The 18,148-nt window shown below is 36.1% G+C and overlaps 1 protein-coding gene and 1 pseudogene across 3 annotated transcripts in view; both read right to left on the reverse strand.

Annotated features, from left to right (window-relative positions):
* Nucleotides 1-18,148, reverse strand: part of LOC307188453 (phospholipid-transporting ATPase ABCA1-like) — a 190,388-nt gene that overhangs the window by 88,314 nt on the left and 83,926 nt on the right. The gene's annotated exons all lie outside the window — the stretch shown is intronic.
* LOC307188554 (olfactory receptor 13C7-like) lies at nt 14,015-15,454 on the reverse strand (annotated as a pseudogene). Its single transcript has one exon. The product of its transcript is annotated as an olfactory receptor 13C7-like (transcript).

The raw sequence follows: 18,148 nt of genomic DNA on the forward strand, positions 1-18,148 counted from the left end.
CTCCCTCCCATCCTCCATATCCCACTCCTCTAGGTCATCGCAAAGCACCGAGCTGATCTCTCTGTGCTATGTTGGCAGGTCTTTTGGTGGGGAAGGAGTCTATCATTAGAAAGCACAGAACGTGGGTTGAACGCTTGGATCCTGTGATGTTAGTACCCGCCAAATTTGACATCACACTATAGGATTTTATGAGATTTTTAGCAGAAACATAATACAAGGAATTAAGATATTTAGATTAATGGGTTTGTCACATTACTGATTGTATGTGAAAACTGACCTTTCCACAATCACCACCACATTTGACATTGGTCAAAATCACAAGTTTAGCCCTCACGTGGGCTAATAGTGTTAAGAATTTCATTACAGCCAATTTTCCCCCACTCTGCCACTTAGTTTGCCATGTGATAGAAGTTGGGGAAATTACTGTAGAGCAGATATTACTTAGAGTCTGAAGTCCAACTCAAAAGAGGGATTCGCACTACAGGAATAATTTAATTAAGAATACACAAGAGAAATATCACAACTTTGAAGAGAAAGACAATAAGGGAATATAAAATCACAATTTTGGAGATGAAAACTTTAGCCCAAATGAGATTGTAAATTTTCATTTATTCATCTTAAGACCAGAACTTTCTTTAAAGAAAAAAAGAGGGAGGAGAAATCTTCATTTTTGTTGCCAAATCTTACTTTAGGATCTTATGTGCCATATTTTAGGCTTGAAATTAGCTCACTTGGCTGGTGTCACATGACTAATAACAGGAGGAGGAAGTATCCAAAGTCCATTGTCTTTACATTACTACCCTGCCTAACTGGTAGCATTAAAATTTCCATAGAAATCATGTGTCAACAGCAGGGAATGGTTAGTGAGAACTTTAGAGAAGTAAGGGTCACAAAGGCTACATTAATTCAACAGTGCCCAGAGAAAGGAGGCAATGATTCAATACTTACTCTACACTACTTCTTATGACAAATCAAAATTCTCCCCAAGAGGGCTCAGAAATTGGTCAGAGGATGTACTGGATAAGGAACATAAGCACCCCTGATCAGACCAGTCAGTAATGCAAATGGGAGAAGACAGCAAGATTTACCAGGACACATGAAGATGTTCTAGCCAGGCCCTTTGGGTCCAGGACTACAGAGCCTGTTGGCTTCCTCTTCCAGACAACTGCAATGACAATGCATCTGAGGCTACCTGAATTGCTTCTCCCTGCCGTCTGCTCCAAGCCTTTCCCTCCTAGGCAGGAATCCCCTCACTAAGTCAAACCCACCTTGACCCAGGCTTGTCTTGCTACCTTTGGTTTACTTCTGCTCCCAGAGCTTTAAACTGTTTATGTTGTTATACTGTGAGGTAACAAGAGACATGGGGGAAGGAGCTTGCCTGTCTTGCTCATCCCTCTACACCTAAGCCTAATACAGTGGTAGCACATAATAGATGGGTTCTGACTGAATAGATGAAGGCTTATTTTCTAAACTCTGAAGCATTTTCCCTGTGCAGCATTTGTGGATTAATTATCAGTAAAACTTTAATATGTCACATTTGTTCATCTGTAGCAGGCTTTAATTTTTTAAAATATCTTTCAGTTAGTATTAACAAGCTGCCATCTTATACAAATAATTACCAGTTTATGCATTATAAGTACAGAGGATCATCTAACTTTTATTGACACAGGTTTAGCATAGTGGAAAAGTATCTCAGACTAGAATCAAAGTCTTTTGTTTGAGGTTCTATGCTTCTAATTTATAGCCTCAGTCTTCTCATTTGTAAGATAGTGATAAAGATACTTGCCTTACTTTCCTTGCAGGGAGATTTTAAAGAAACAATGTGGGGCTTCCCTGGTGGCACAGTGGTTGGGAGTCTGCCTGCTGATGCAGGGGACGCGGGTTCGTGCCCCAGTACGGGAGGATCCCACATGCCGTGGAGTGGCTGGGCCCGTGAGCCATGGCCGCTGAGCCTGTGCGTCCGGAGCTTGTGCTCCGCAACAGGAGAGGCCACAGCAGTGAGAGGCCCGCGTACCGCAAAAAAAAAAAAAAAAAAAAGAAACAATGTGATACCATATGGAAATTACTTTAAGGATTAACAGACATTGTACAAATAATAATGAAATAATTATAATGATTCTCAGCTGTATTTTGGTGATAATAAATTGATACCTATATTGCATCAGGTTATTCACATTACAAATACTGAATAATAGCTTTAACTATAGACTGAAAAGGTACAGTTTCATGATATTCAACACTTACCATTACACAGATAAATTATTTCCACCTCCTAAAAGAACCCATTACTTCCTTTTTCGTACTTATGTCAGCATTATGAATTAAGGTCAGGTTCAACAAACAATGCCAGATCCCACAGATGTGGAAGAGTAAATATTTGTTATGCAACAGTTTTAATTGTTCCCCAGTTCCCAAAGCAATTTAAACTTGCAATGAGAGACCTGTGGAATGTAGAAACTTCTGGTACCTTAGGGACAGTGTCCCACAGATACAATTAAGAATGGTGATGGGAACAAATTGTGGCTGAACTGAAGCTCCAAAATGAAATGACATTCTCCTACTCATGTAACATATGAAAACAGGGGCAAATGTTCACCAAAGTAACTATGAAATGTGAGAGCTTTTTTAGTTCAAATTATGATTACCAAAATAAAGTTAATTCAAAGTCAGGAATTACTATTCAAATGATAATTACCAAAATGAAATGCTTGAATTGAAAAAATCTAGATATTACAAATGAAATAAAATAGATATTTGCTGTGAATTAAATGCATTCATTTAACATTTTTGCTTTTTTTATAGTCACCCTTTTATATGAGTTAATTTGGTTCAGGAAGGCATCACCTTTTTTTGCAATGAAGAGAGATACCAATAAGCAATAAAATAAATAAATTCACAGGACAAAAGGGAATTCATATGTTTAAGGCCACAAAAATAAAGAAGAGGAGGAGGAGGAGGGATAGAAGCGAAGGAGAGGAAGAGGGGGAGGGGAAGAAGGCGTGAATTCAGATAGGTAATAATTCATCACCGAATTAAAGTGTTCTAGGAAAGTCTATTGAGTTATATTGTCGATAGTAACACTGAACTTTGGCAAAGTTATTCTTCAGAAATGAAAAAGAAATAAAGACTTTCCCAGTCAAACAAAGCTGAAGTAGTTCACCACCACTAGACTACCTTACAAGAAATGTTGAAAGGTGTTCTTCAAGATGAAATGAAAGGATGATAATTAGTAACATGAAAACATATAAAAACAGACAACACATTGGTAAGGGAAATATATAGTCAGTCATAAAATTCTAATTCCATAATAAGATGGTATGTTAGCCACTTAACTACAGTATAAAGACTAAAGGAAAAGACCATTAAAAATAACTATAGCTACTATAATTTGTTAACGAATACACAATATAAAAATAGGTAAATTGTCATGTTAAAAACATAAAGGGGGGAATTAAAGGGTAGAGTTTTGTATGCGACTGAAGTTAATTTGCTATTAGCATAAAACAGACTGCTATATGTTTTATGTGACCTGCATGGTAACTACAAAATAAAAACCTATCATCATTCACAAAAGATAAAGAGAAGGGAATCAGAGCATATCATAGGGAAAATCAGCATCCATTTAAGTAGGCAGCAAGAGGGAAAAAAGAAGAGTGGAAATACATAACAGCCATAAAGTAATTCATAAGATGGTTATTAGTAAGTCCTTACATATCAAAGATTACTCTAGATAAATGGATTGAAATCTCCAATCAAAAGGCCAGAGTGGCTGGATGAATTAAAAAAAAACAACAACACCCAACAATATGTTGCCCACAAGAGACTCACTTCAGCTTTAAGGACACATATGAACTGAAACTAAAGGGATGGCAAAATATGTTCCATGCAAATACAAACCAAAAAAGGTTAGGGGCATCTATTCTTATATCAGATAAAATAGACTTTAGGACAGAAACTATCATGGGAGACAAAGAAGGTCATTATATAATGAGAAAGGAGTGGACTCATCAAGAAAATATAACAATTATATATATGCACCCTACATCAAAAACACCTAAATATATTAAGTAAATTCTAACAGATCTGATGGGAGAAATAGAGAGTAACACAAAAATAGTAGGGGGCTTCAATATCCCCTTTCAGCAATGCATGGATCATACACATGGAAAATTAATATGGAAAGGTTGGATTTAAATCATACTTTCAACTAAATGGACCTAACAGACATATAGAGAACATTCTATCCAAGAGCAGCAGACTATGCATTCTTCTCAAGTGCACATGGAACATTCTCCAGGATAGATCACAAAACATCTCGATCACAGGCTACAACACAAGTATTGGCATATTTAAAGATACCAAGGTACCAAGTATCTTTTATTCATACCCCAATGGTATGAAATTAGAAATCAACAAGGGGAAACCTGGGTAATTTACAAACATGTGGAAACAAAACAACACACTCATGAGTAAGCAAAGTATCAAAGAAAAAAATCAAAAGGGAAGTAAAAATATATTGAAATAAATGAAAATAGAAACACAATGTACCAAAACCTATAAAGTACTGCAGAAGCAGTTCTTAAAGAGAAGTATATAGTGATAAATGCATATATTAAGGGAAAAAAGAGTTCTGAAATAACCTAACTTTAACTACAAGGAACTAGAAAAAGAACAAATTAAGCCCAAAGTTAGCAGTAGGAAGGAACACATAGAACAGAGTGTAAATAAATGAAATAAAGACCAGAAAAACAAGAGAAAAGATTGACAAACTAAGAGGTGGATTTTTGAAAAGATAAAATTTATAAAACCTTTAGCTAGGCTAACCAAGAAAAAAAGAGAGAAGACTCAAATACATAAAATCAGAAATAAGAGACATTACAAATGATAGCAAAGAAATACACAGAAGTAATTGATGAATTCCTAGAAATAAATATCTTACCAAGACTGAATCATGAAGGATGGGAAATCTGAACAGACCAATAATGAGTAAGAAAATTAAATCAAAATTATAAACCTCACACAAAGACAGACCCAGGACCAGATGGTTTTACTGGTAAATTCTACCAAACATTTAAAGAATTAATATCAATCCTTCTCAAATTCATCCAAAAAATTAAAGGGGAAGGAGAATTCCCAAACTTATTTTAGAAGGCCAACATTTACCCTCACACCAAAGCCAGATAAGGACACTATAAGAAAAAAAAAAAAAACTACCGACCAATATCCCTGGTGAATATAGTGCAAAAATTCTCAACCAAATATTAGCAAACCAAGTTCAACAGCACATTAGGATCATATGCCATGATCAAGTGGGATTTATCATTGGGATGCAAAGATGGTTCAACATATACAAATCAATAAATGTAATACACCACATTAACAGAATAAAAGATCAAAATCACATGATAATCTCAATAGAAGCAGAAAAGAGAATTTGACAAGATACAACATCTTCTCATGATAAAAAATTCATCAATAAATTGGGTATAGAGGAACATATCTCAACTTAATAAAGGCCATATATGACAGAACCATAACTGACATCATATTCAATGGTTAAAGGTGGAAAGTGTTTCAACTAGGATCAGGAACAAGTCAAGGGTACCCACTCTTGCCACTCTTATTCAACACAGTACTGGAAGTCCTATCTAGATCAATCAGGCAAGTAAAGAAATAGATCCAAATTGAAAAGGAAGAAGTAAAATTATCTCTATTTGCAGATGATATCATCCTATATACAAAAATATCTTAAAGACTCAACCAAAAAACTGAACTAAGCAATGAATTCAGTAAGATTGTATGATATAAAATCAACATTCAGAAATCAGTTGCATTTCTATACACTAACAATAAAATATCTGAAAAAGAACTAAGTGAAACAATCCCATTTACAGTATCATCAAAAACAATAAAATATTGATACTTAGGAATTAATTTAACCAAGAAAGTGAAACTACAAGACCTTGATGAAATCAAAGAAACTGAAGAAGATACAACTGGAAATATACTCCAAGTTCATGTATCAGAAGAATTAACATTGTTAAAATATCCATACTACCCAAGTCATTTATAGATTCAATGCAATCCCTATAAAAATTTTAATTGCATTTTTCACAGAAGTAGAAAAAAATCATGAAATTTGTTTGAAACTGCAAAAGACCAAACACAGACGAATCCTGAGAAAGAAGAACAAAGCTGAAGGCATCACACTTCCCAATTTCAAACTATACTATAAAACCATAGTAATCAAAAGAGTATGGTACTGGCATAAAAATAGACACATAGACCAATAGTATAGAATAGAGAGCCCAGAAATAAACCCCCACATATACAGTCAAAAAATATTTGACAAGGGATGGGCCTCCCTGGTGGCGCAGTGGTTGAGAGTCCGCCTGCCGATGCAGGGGACACGGGTTCGTGCCCCGGTCCGGGAAGATCCTGCATGCCGTGGAGCAGCTAAGCCCGTGAGCCATGGCCGCTGAGCCTGCGCGTCTGGAGCCTGTGCTCCGCAATGGGTGAGGCCACAACAGTGAGAGGCCCACATAACACACACACACACACACACACACACACACACACACAAAATTTGACAAGGGAGCCAAGAATACTCAATAAGGAAAGTATACTCTATTCAATAAATTGTGCTGGGAAAACTGGATAACCATATGCAGTAAAATGAAATTGTACCCCAATCTTACACCACTCACAAACTTAACTTGAAATAGATTAAAGACTTAAACATAATACCCGAAATTATAAAACTCCTAGAAGAAAACATAGGAAAAAATTTCTGTGACATTGGTCTTGGCAATGATATTTTGCATATGACACCAAAAGCAACAACAACAAAAATGAACAAGTAGGACTATATCAAACAAAAATGCTTCCCCACAGCAAAAGAAATAACAACAAAATAAAATACAATCTACGTAATGGGAGAAAATACATGCAAACAATATCAGATAAGTGGTTATTATCCAAAATATATAACGAAGTCATACAACTCAATAACAAAAAGTAAACAGTCCAATTAAAAAATGGGCAGAAGAACTGAATTGATATTTTCCAAAGAAGACATACAACTGGACAACAGGTATATGAAAAGATGCTCAGCATCATTAATCATCAGGGAAATGCAAATCAAAACCAAGATCAGATAGCACCTCACACCGGTCAGAATGGCTGCCATCAAAAAGACAGAGAGAAAAGTGTTAGATGTGGAGAAAAAGAAAGGCCTGTGCGCTGCTGGTGGAAATATAAATTGCTTCAGCCGCCAGGAAAACAGTATGAAGATCCCTCAAAAAATTAAAAATAAAACTACCATATGATCCAGCAATCCCACTCCTTGGTACACCTCCAAAGAAAATGTAAGCAAGATATTTAAAAGATATCTGTACTTGTATGTTTATTACAGCATTATTCACAATAGCCAAGATATCGTAACACTAACTGTCTGTCAAGGGGTAAATGGATAAAGAAGATGTGGTACATATAGAAAATGGAATAATATCCAGCCACGAGAAAGAAGGAAGTCCTGCCATTTGGGACAACATGGATAGACCTTGAGAGCATTATGGTAAGTGAGATATCAGGCAGAGAAAAACAAATCCTGTCTGATATCATTTACATGTGGAATCTAAAAATTCTGAACTCATAGAAACAGAAAGTAGAAAGGTGGTGACCAGAGGCTATGGAATGAGGGAACTGGGAAGATGTTGGTCAAAGCATATAAATTTACAGTTAGAAGATGAATACATTTTGGGAATCTAATACACAGCATTGTGATTATAGTTAACAATATTTTCTTATATACTTGAAAGTTTCTAAAAGACTACATCTTAAATGTCTTACCACCAAAAAAAATAATTATGTGATGTGATGAAGGTGTTAGATAATGCTAAGTGGTATTGCTATTACAATATATAAGTGTATCAAATCAACATACTCAAGCTTACACAATGTTACATGTCAATTATATGTCAATAAAAATGCAGAAGAGCACATAAAATATATAGATTTTGAGTTTTTCAGGTTGAACAGAGAGAAAGATGTTTGGGAAAGAGGACTCAAGTCCTGCCTCCTTTCAACATCCTTTATTCCTGTGGTGGTCTTTTAGTAGAAATTACTACTGCAAGCAATAACTATAAATAGTAAAGCAATGTATAACTTCATAATATACAAACTATAGACAGCATTTGAGGAACTAAATGAAAAATTGTCCATCTGCTTACAGGTATACACTCTGAGTGTCCACCATTCTCAAGGCACAACTTCAGATAGTTCTGTGACACAAAAAAGTAAAATAGAATGTTTTCTGCCCTAAGTATTTTTCAGTCCCTTTAGGGAAAATTGTTGCATAGATATATATGTAATATATATATATATATATATATATATATATATATATATAAAATATATGTATACACACACATACACACACCTCACAGTCAATGATAATATCTTTTTGTTCCTCACTCAACCGTTAAAATGAAGATAATAATAGCATATATCTCATAAGATTGTAATAAGGATCAGATAAGTGAAATACATGAAAAGTGCATAGAAAAATGCTCCTTGCCCCCAACTCAATTAGTATTATTTATTATTCTCTGGTATTAAATGTCAGATGCCTGTGCAGCATAAATTATAGCATTTAGAGTGAACTAAATTTAGAAAAAATACGTAGGTTAAGAAGAAATTACCAATTTGAAAAAGTAGGCTTATCTGAAAAAGCTTTAACAGAAAGTTATTGAGAAAGGAGGATTCATTTCGGGAGCAAAGGTTGAGTTTGAATGCAAATCTTTGTTATTAAAGTCAAAGAGGAATTGTTTTTCATAAAAGGTTACATTCTGTTCCATATGCTTCAACTCTGACTTGGACCTAGAAGGAAAATAAAGTTCAGTTTTAATTTTTTATTGACATTTGTCATTTTCAATTGTTTACATCATTCTAACCTAACTTTCCTGCATCCATTACAGGGTGGGGATGCAAAATTCTAACAGCTCATTTCAGGCTCTTATCAGTGCAAGATGGGTCAGTGCTGCAAATAGATTGCAGGGGCAAGAGTCACAAAAGCTGAATTTGAGATCTTTTTTACCTTCTCATATACTGGCTGGACAAACTTCAGCAAAATATTTCAACTTTCAAAGTCTGAGGCTCTAAATTTGTGTAATAGGAATAACTGTACTAACTCATGGTAGTATTCTGAGAAACACATTAGATATTTGAAAGCACTATGCAAATGAAGGCAATTTACACAATTAATTGTGGAAAGTTTTCAGATAATTTCCCCCAAAAAACAGCAATACTTATTAAAGACTTTTTTCTGTTTGGGTCTTAAATCTTCAAATGTTGTGAGAAGATAGACAGTGATATATGTTTCATGTTTGAGTCGTATTACAAAAGGAACATACCAATTATATAATTGGGTCTAACTACATTCCCCCTGGGGTGTTGGGAAGTTTATCATCCTCCATGCTTACATTCCTAATTTTACTTTGTTGCAAATACTGGATCCCTCCCTGGCTTGCCCCAAAATGCATTTAAACTGCCTTGCTATGCTAATGGTTGGTCTTTTGGAGGACATTTCTGGAGCTCAAAATGTAAAGGAGCAGTTAGATAACCCCAAAGGTCCCAAGAATCTCTGGATTATCTTACATATTTCTTTTCTGAGATTGAACTAGAAACTGTGGACCTGAGAGTCAGAATATTTTAAATAGATTCATCTATCAGTTTTACCTGAGGAATAAACTAATGATAAGTCAAAACTTGAAGAAAATAATTACAGCACCTTACTTTTTATCCAATGCTCACTAATATCCCCTCTCTTTATCCTGAAAATTATTACATAAAATGGAAAGCATTTCTTGAGGCTGTAAAGCAAAAGAATACTGATTTCAAATCAAGGAAAGGAAACCATTCCTCAGGCTCAGAGTTACATAAATGTCATAATGTTCCATATTCTTCTGTTGTAAATGTGGTTTTTCAAATTAAGGGTAAGATATCAATTTTAAATGCTTTAACTGGATATATTTATTTTTTCACTTGTCAAGTTTTCATTATTTAGTGTCATAAAGCTTCATGTTATATTTTAGACCCTTACTGGGTCATTTTCACAATAAAGATCTTAGGTAGGAACTGGCTTCATTTAAAGAAGAGAAAAAAAGAAGTTCCAAATCTTTCAGTTTCAAATCTAGGTACTCTAAAATAAAATTCAGTGCTCTTTGCTACATCTGCCTCTTCAGAAACATTTATTCTGCCTCTCCTCCCCTCCCCAGAGCAGATAGAATGAGAGCATTAGATTCCTTTAATTGGTGATCTTAGAGAAATTATTGCAAAACAGATGTGTTATCTGTTATTTTCTTTAGCATCTAAACAATTTGAATGCTATTATTGGACCTATAATCTGCTGCAAAAATTAATTCTGTCCCAAACGTGCGGAACTGCAATGCAATCATTTGACCATCATCAGCAGTTGCTATGACCACTGTAATAAAAAAATATTTTTTTAAAACATTTTTAAACGTAGCTGAGATACCATATCACCTAAATGATTATACTCAAAATAATTGTTGAATTCAAATTAAGACAAAAATATGATTCCTATATCTAACCCTCTAAATACGAATAAACACAAACCACCTCTTCCATGAACCCTTTCGGGAAGCTCCTTGGGCCAGGATCACTGTAATCAGTACCTCTTTATCCTAGTGCCCCTGAGTTCCAGAGTAAGCTTTGACTCCAGAGAATAAATTTTGTAGAAGCAAAAATCTACCACAGGCCCTTTATCTCTTGTTTTGATTATTTGTGACCTGGATTAATCTACTAACTTTGTATGACAGAAATGTTCCAGGAAAAAAAGAGCATCTATTCTATCTATTCCTACATTGTGCCAAGTGATATAATTTGTAGGAGAAATTCGGCTTAGTGGAACAAATTTGTGGTTGTCCCGTTCTCCATACATCTGTCATTCTGTTTGGATTCCAAGTTTACTTAATTTAGCCTCTCTCCAATTGCTATTAAAACCAGTATGATTAACACAGCACAACTTTTCCTGTCTGAGATAACACAGTGTTTTGGAAAGACTGTGAGCTTTAGAGCCAGTCAACACTTGTGACTTCATTTGCTCACCACCATCCTTAATTATATTGCCTGGCACACACTAAGCCATTGCCATATGTATGTTGAATGAATTAATGAACAAGCATTTGGATATTGCATTTCACTTGCAAAGCGCTTTCATCATGTGATATCATTGTATTCACTCATGGAATCTATGAAGAAGCTATTGGTAACTTTACAGATGAGTAAACCTAGACTCTGAAAAGTAGTGCAGCCCTCACTTCCCTAGCATGAGAAAGATCTAGAATTTGAAATTAGGTTTCCTAAGAATGTAATTTTGGGCCTCATACTCTTTTTTTTTTTTTTTTTTTTGCAGTACGCGGGCCTCTCACTGTTGTGGCCTCTTCCGTTGCGGAGCACAGGCTCCGGACCTGCAGGCTCAGTGGCCATGGCTCACGGGCCCAGCCGCTCCGCAGCACGTGGGATCCTCCCGGACCGGGGCACGAACCCGTGTCCCCTGCATCGGCAGGCGGACTCTCAACCACTGGGCCACCAGGGAAGCCCCCCTCATACTCTTTTAATTCCAACTAATTATGACCCCAGTAAGAGTCAAATGTGTTTTAAGTTCCTAATCTAAGCCATAAACTTAGTATATGTGATAACAGTTAAATTCAGAACAGGCTGCTCCACTATACAGGGGAGCCCACAGTTGCTGAGAAAAGCTTAAAAATGTGAGCATAATGTCACAGAGCTCTTAAGAGACGTAGCCAGATGTTTTTAAGCTCATGTACATTTGACTACTATTGCTTATAATGTTCAACATATCCTAGGGCATATGGAGGAAAACTGACCACCAAATGAACATGTTCTTTTTCACCCAGTGAGCAATACCTCCATAAACTCACTACTTCTAGAAGAGAAGTTTTCTAGGGGTAAGGGGTAAAAGCTATTAAAAAACAACAACAAAAAAAAAGCAGGAATAGTAGAAGGGTTAGGTTCCTATGGCCCCCAGGGCATCAATCTTTCAACTTATAAATGGAGATGTTTTTCTTTTTCTTTGGATATCTATTGAAGTTCCTTTCGTTCTTGGAAGTGAAAAAAAAAAAACCTGAAAAACCCAGGCAGAATGAAGCAGTTATTATTACTTTGGTTACTTTAATAACTAAAGCAATCAGTTAAGACTTAGCTGCAAAGGACCCAACAAAGCTTTAGTCTCACTTCAGACTGATGCTGGATTCACTTTAATTTTCACAGACTGTTACAGGACTGAGCTGAGAACCCACAGGAAATGGGAGGACCGTGTTTCTGCCAAGGGAATTAAAACTTTTTGATACCAAATTTGACCTAAAATGAACTACTGTTTGTCTAGTTCCATACAAAGATGAATTTTGATTCAGGTTCTCTACAAGCTAGAGGAGGAGCCAATGATTGTCCTGAAAAACAATGTTTACAGACCCACCAAGCACAGGTCACAGTTCCATATTGGTGAGAAAAGCACATGACCCTGAAGAATGCCTCTATATTAACCTTTTTTCTGAGTTTTAATCTTCTATACTCCCTCGGTCAAAATTCAAAAGGTTCCAAATTGCCTGGAGAATAAATTATAATTCCTGAATACTCCATTTAATATACCTCACAAACTGGCAAATCTTTGTTCCTCTTTTTCTTTCTTTTTCTGTCTATTGCACCCATGTACATTGTTTTCTTGTCTAGAAGCCCCACTGATGCATTCTGGTTTCAGCCCATTACCTAAGACTATTCCTCCTCAGCTGATCAAGGTCAAACTCAATTGATGCAATAAAATATTGCCTTAGCCCTCTCTCACAGGATCTCCCCTTCTTTGAAGTCTGATTGTACTTACTCTTAGAGTTCGAATAAAACATGTGCAGTGATTCAGAGGCTTCCCCCAAGAGAAGCTGTCAGGCTTCCTGCCAACAGACCTCACCAGACAGCAATACTGTGTGTTTTGTTGTTGTTGTTGCTGCTGTTTTTTTAACTAAGGTCCACATTCTGTTCCTTAGCCCTACAAGACTCAAAGTTGATTGGTTAAAACAAGAAGCTAGATCTCGTTCACAGGGGTTGATTCACACTAGCTCACAGATACTACTATGAAGCAGAGTGCCATCCTTTACAACGCGAAACCTAGGCCAAAGTGGAAGAGCCACTTCATTCCTTTGCTCAGTCCATTCTTTCCTTCTATACAGGTGACCTGGATGTCTGCTTCTCATCAGAAGGGGGAAACTAGGTCAAATCAAGGGGATTACTTATATGAATAGCATATTTACTAGAATCAGGCTAAAAGGAACGCCAGATTCATCACTCTCTACATTAAGTATAACCTCTCCAAGGTTATACTTGACTTAAAATCTGTTGGATGAGCATTGAATGAAAGGAAGTTCCCAGGGTCCCTTTCATTCTCCGTGCTAAGCAACCACTTAATGACTGATTTTTTTTTCTTTAACTAGATTGAAAACTCTATTTTTTAAAAAATGCCTTGTCTAACTAAGCTCTAACCTATTTTTTTTTCTTTTAAATGCCTTCATGTTTTTCTTCCCATCCATTATGTGTTGTTTTTATGGTGTGAGAACTCCATTTTCCTTTCATGTAACTGTAAAAATACTTAATCTGTGACACTCTAAACCCATTATCACAATGTTCTCAGAGAAGTGGACAACCACATTCTCTAGAAACTGAGTAATTTTTATGTCACTTAACAGTAATCATCATTTTCATTCAAAGATGTCACTGCTCATCTGTTGAAACACAAGATAGACCAAATTTCCCCATCAGATGGGGCATCTGCACTAAGCCTCACATTGCCTCAGATACCTCTGCACAGAAGTATGCTTGCCAGATTGCAGCCAAAAGGATATCAGCCCTAGGAAAATAGCATCATTTTTTTCTACTCTTGCCTATAATGTATACATAGCCAAAAGTGGTCATCCCTCTCTAAGGTCAAACACTACCCTGTTATGAATTATTTAATGGTGAGTTTCTATAGCACTCTGACACTTAACAAGGCACTTTCTACTTTACCTTCCTAAGAAAGATATGAGACTAGAAAACTGATGCAAATAGAGAATAAGAAGTTAAACTAGTTACAAGGTACTTCTGTTCACATAAGATTACAGAACTCATCATTCCAGAGTTAAACTATAATAAATTCTGTGAATGTGGGTGGTTTGGATGAGAATCCTTTTACCCATAGATTTCTTTCCCTTTTTTTCTTTAAGCCAGTCATGAAGAATATAGGCCCCAGATTTCTCTCACATTTAGATGCTAGGAACAGAAAAATAAGTATTTCAAGAATTAACGATACTACCAACCCTTACATTTACTTTGGAACTCCAGGTGAGAACTAGTCCTGCATTCAGAGTAAATGAATTTTTTACAAAAAAAACAACATTCACATTTCCTCTGAGGAGCATTTCCGACAGAGTACATTCTTCAGAGCTGCCTTCACATCTTTGTTCCTCAAACTATAGATGAGGGGGTTGAGCATAGGAGTCACGACACCATAGAAGAGAGAGATGATTTTGTCTGTGACTTGTACTTTGTCTGCACCAGAGAAGTCTTTAGCTTTGAGTTTTGCATACGTGAAGAGGATGGTTCCATAGAATATAATCACCACTGTGAGGTGGGCAGAGCAGGTGGAAAAGACTTTGTGCCTTCCCTCTGCAGAAGGAATCCTCAGGATGGTGGGGAGAATGAAAACATAGGAAACAAAAATGAAAAGTACGGGAACCAGAAGAAAAATCATAATAGCAACAACCATGCTAATAACATTCATGGAGCTATCAGCACAGGCCAATTTTAAGACAGCCAAGATTTCACAAGTAAAACGATTAATGACATTATCCCCACAGAAGGGAAGCCGCATGCCAAGAGACATCTGCAACACAGAATTGACACCCCCTGCAATCCAGGACCCAGCAGCCACAGGCACATACAAATTCTTGCTCATAATGACAGGGTATCTCAGAGGGTTACAGATGGCCACATAGCAGTCAAATGCCATCATGCTTAGAAGGACACACTCTGTGGTTCCCATAGCAAAGGAGAGAAACATTTGCACTCCACACCCAGAGAAGGAAATGGTTTTCTTTGAAGCTAAGAACCTGCTGAGAAATAAGGGAATAGAAGAACTGGTGTAGCAAATATCCAAGAATGATAAGTTACTGAGGAAAAAGTACATGGGGGTGCGCAGGTGAGAGTCACAGACACAATGATGATGACTCCATTTCCCAGCAGGATCACCAGGTACATAAATAGCACCAGCAAGAAATAAATGGCCTCAAGCTCTGGGTAGCCAGAAAGCCCCAGTAGGACAAATTCTGTAACAGAAGACTGATTGGTCTTTCCCATGTTAATATTTTCTTTCACCAAAAGGAATTCTGCAGCAGCCAGAATACACGTGCATGTTACCGCAGTGTTTGTAAGAGTTATTTGCACCCTTAAGTGGCTTCCCTTATGGGTAATGTGGACCTATAATTAGATACACAGATATAGCATAAGAACATATTACAATCCTCTAAGCTAAGATCAGTTAGACTTTTAGAACACATGAAGGAGGCTTTAACTCCAAAAAAATATGCCCTTGTTAGAAAACAGATTCAGAACACATACAACTGGGTTAGAATTGTGTATCTCACTTACATTATGAATTTGAAATTATTGTGAATGCAATGTCACCACAACATTTTGACCAAACAATCCAAAACACAACCAATGTTAGCCTTAGCAAAAATAACTGTTCTACAGTTACTAAAACATAATGGTTAGATGTAAATCCTGATTCAACAGTAATTTTACCTCAGTGGCAGCATTGCTTTGTGGCTAGAAGAACAAACTGAAGAGACACATTATTAGAGAAATGATGTTTGGTTATTTCTAATTTGGGGAGAAATATATACCTGCGATATCCTAAGAATATTAATCAAAGGCATTAGTAATGGTTATAAAAGAAAATATAGTTAGATAAAATTACTCTTCTTAGTCTTTTTCAGTACAAATTGAGCCATGTAGGTAACCCTACTGTCCTGATAATGAATGACACATTGATCTCAGAAAACTCTAGTGCACATGTCTCAATCTACAGTCAAAACAAAAATAAATGTATAAACTAAGAAATTTAAGTGACAGGGGATTTACTCTTTTACCTCCAGATATGAGAAAATACATATTATCTTCTCCCTGCATAGAAATCAGCTGCTTCTGCTGTAACAGCTGCTCTGCTGATCTTCCTCTCACTGCATATTCAGAAAACCCATAAAAGAGAGGGGTGAGTCATTCAAAAATATTCTTAAGCATTAGCAATACATTATAAGTATCTGTATCCCCACTTACTGGAATATAGAGTATTTCTATATTAAAATGCCAGAAACTGAGGTAGCCTTACTTTTTAATGAGATTGCAGGTCTCATAAATTCCATCCCAGTAAATTCAGTAAGATAACTATAAGAAGAATTATCTGCTTTTCACTTTTCATTAATATCAAGTAGCTGCCATTGCTACATTGTAAAAAGAAAAAAAAAAAGCAATTAACCACTAGCAAAATAGAACTGACTTCCAGTAAAATGAAAGTTGGGGCTTTTTACAGTCATTTCACTAATAGAGGATCCCTTAAAGGATTAGCCCAGTGGAGCACCAAACAACTTAAAAGTCCTTGCTGCTTTAAGGATATTTCTAATCCCAAAAGCAATTTAAAGTTCACAATGTAGTTTGGATAGAATTTAGAAAATTTCTACTACGTTTGGGATGAAGTCCCTTAGAAGTAATTAAAACAAAGTTATTAATACAATTTAATTAAGGTGGAACTCACAAAACAAATAAATCTTCTGACCTTACACCCTCTGGGAAGACCAAATTTAGAACTGCTCTCCAGGTAAAATAGTCAAGACATAGAAATTAGAATTAACTATATCTGATGGAAAGATGTAGCAGTAATCTGTGACACTTAGGTCAAAATGATACTTGTTTTTAATAAAGTATCTGCTAATCACCTTTATTTTGACCTCTAAATCCTGGAGGCTCGGAACCCATAAGCTTCACTCTGGTCTCACTGACCTCTCTACACAGCCAGAATCATGTGCACAGTCATTTTAATTTTGCTCATTCAGGCCCTCTGTTCAAATACACTCACAATACCCCGAAATTTATCCAACCTGTCCTTCAGTCATGCCCACATTGGGATGACACAATACAGAGTAGACCACATCAACAATTTCCATGATGTGAGCAGACCACACTTTACTTATGAACAGGAAAAGATGTTCCGACTTGAAGTGGATAATCATTATGACACTTACCATAACTATCTTTTGAAATCAATATCAACCCTTGAAGACTTCAATCATTTTACTCAGATGTTGTAAAATACTCTTCCAGCATGGAAACAAGTGAAAACATCGTGTAATTTTTAAAAGAAGGGAATAAAATTTGAGAACAATGCTTTTTTGTCAGTGGACAACAGTTTCAAAAAGTCATTGAGCAACATAATCCTAAACAATGGGAAAGCAACTTATGTCACGAAAGATGGTATTATATGCTTCAAAGAATCAAATTTGAAGAGCAGTTCTCCAGAGTTGTAAACTTTATGTAACTACTTTTTCAGTATACTGGCTCATAATGCAAATGTTGGACATGTTTTCTCATTAATGAATGTTGAGTAGACAAAGGAATTAAATAGTTTTGATGTGACCACAGTAAAAGCCATATTACAATGCAAATGGAAGACAGTCTGTAACTGCAAGGAGTTTTATAAGCAGATTACGCAAGACAAAGAAATGTTAAGTAGAGCCATATATTTATAGAAATATAATTAAAGAGGTATGTAGTATAGATACTTATAATTCATTCCAGATAAACAAGTAATTTTTAGTACAAATATTTCCTATACAATACTTTTCTTCTTTCCCAGTGTACATATGGAAAGGCAATTAGAAATAATTCAAATTTAACTGGGCACCATCTATTTTTATTTGCAAGCCTAGCAACCCTAACTTCATGTGGCTAGGATTCACATGGAATCCAGTCCAAGCCTGGGTTGTCCCACCCAGCACCACGGCCAGTTTTGGCCATTCCCAGG

Source organism: Stenella coeruleoalba (assembly GCF_951394435.1).
Source record: "Stenella coeruleoalba genome assembly, chromosome: 7".
NCBI lineage: Eukaryota > Metazoa > Chordata > Mammalia > Artiodactyla > Delphinidae > Stenella > Stenella coeruleoalba.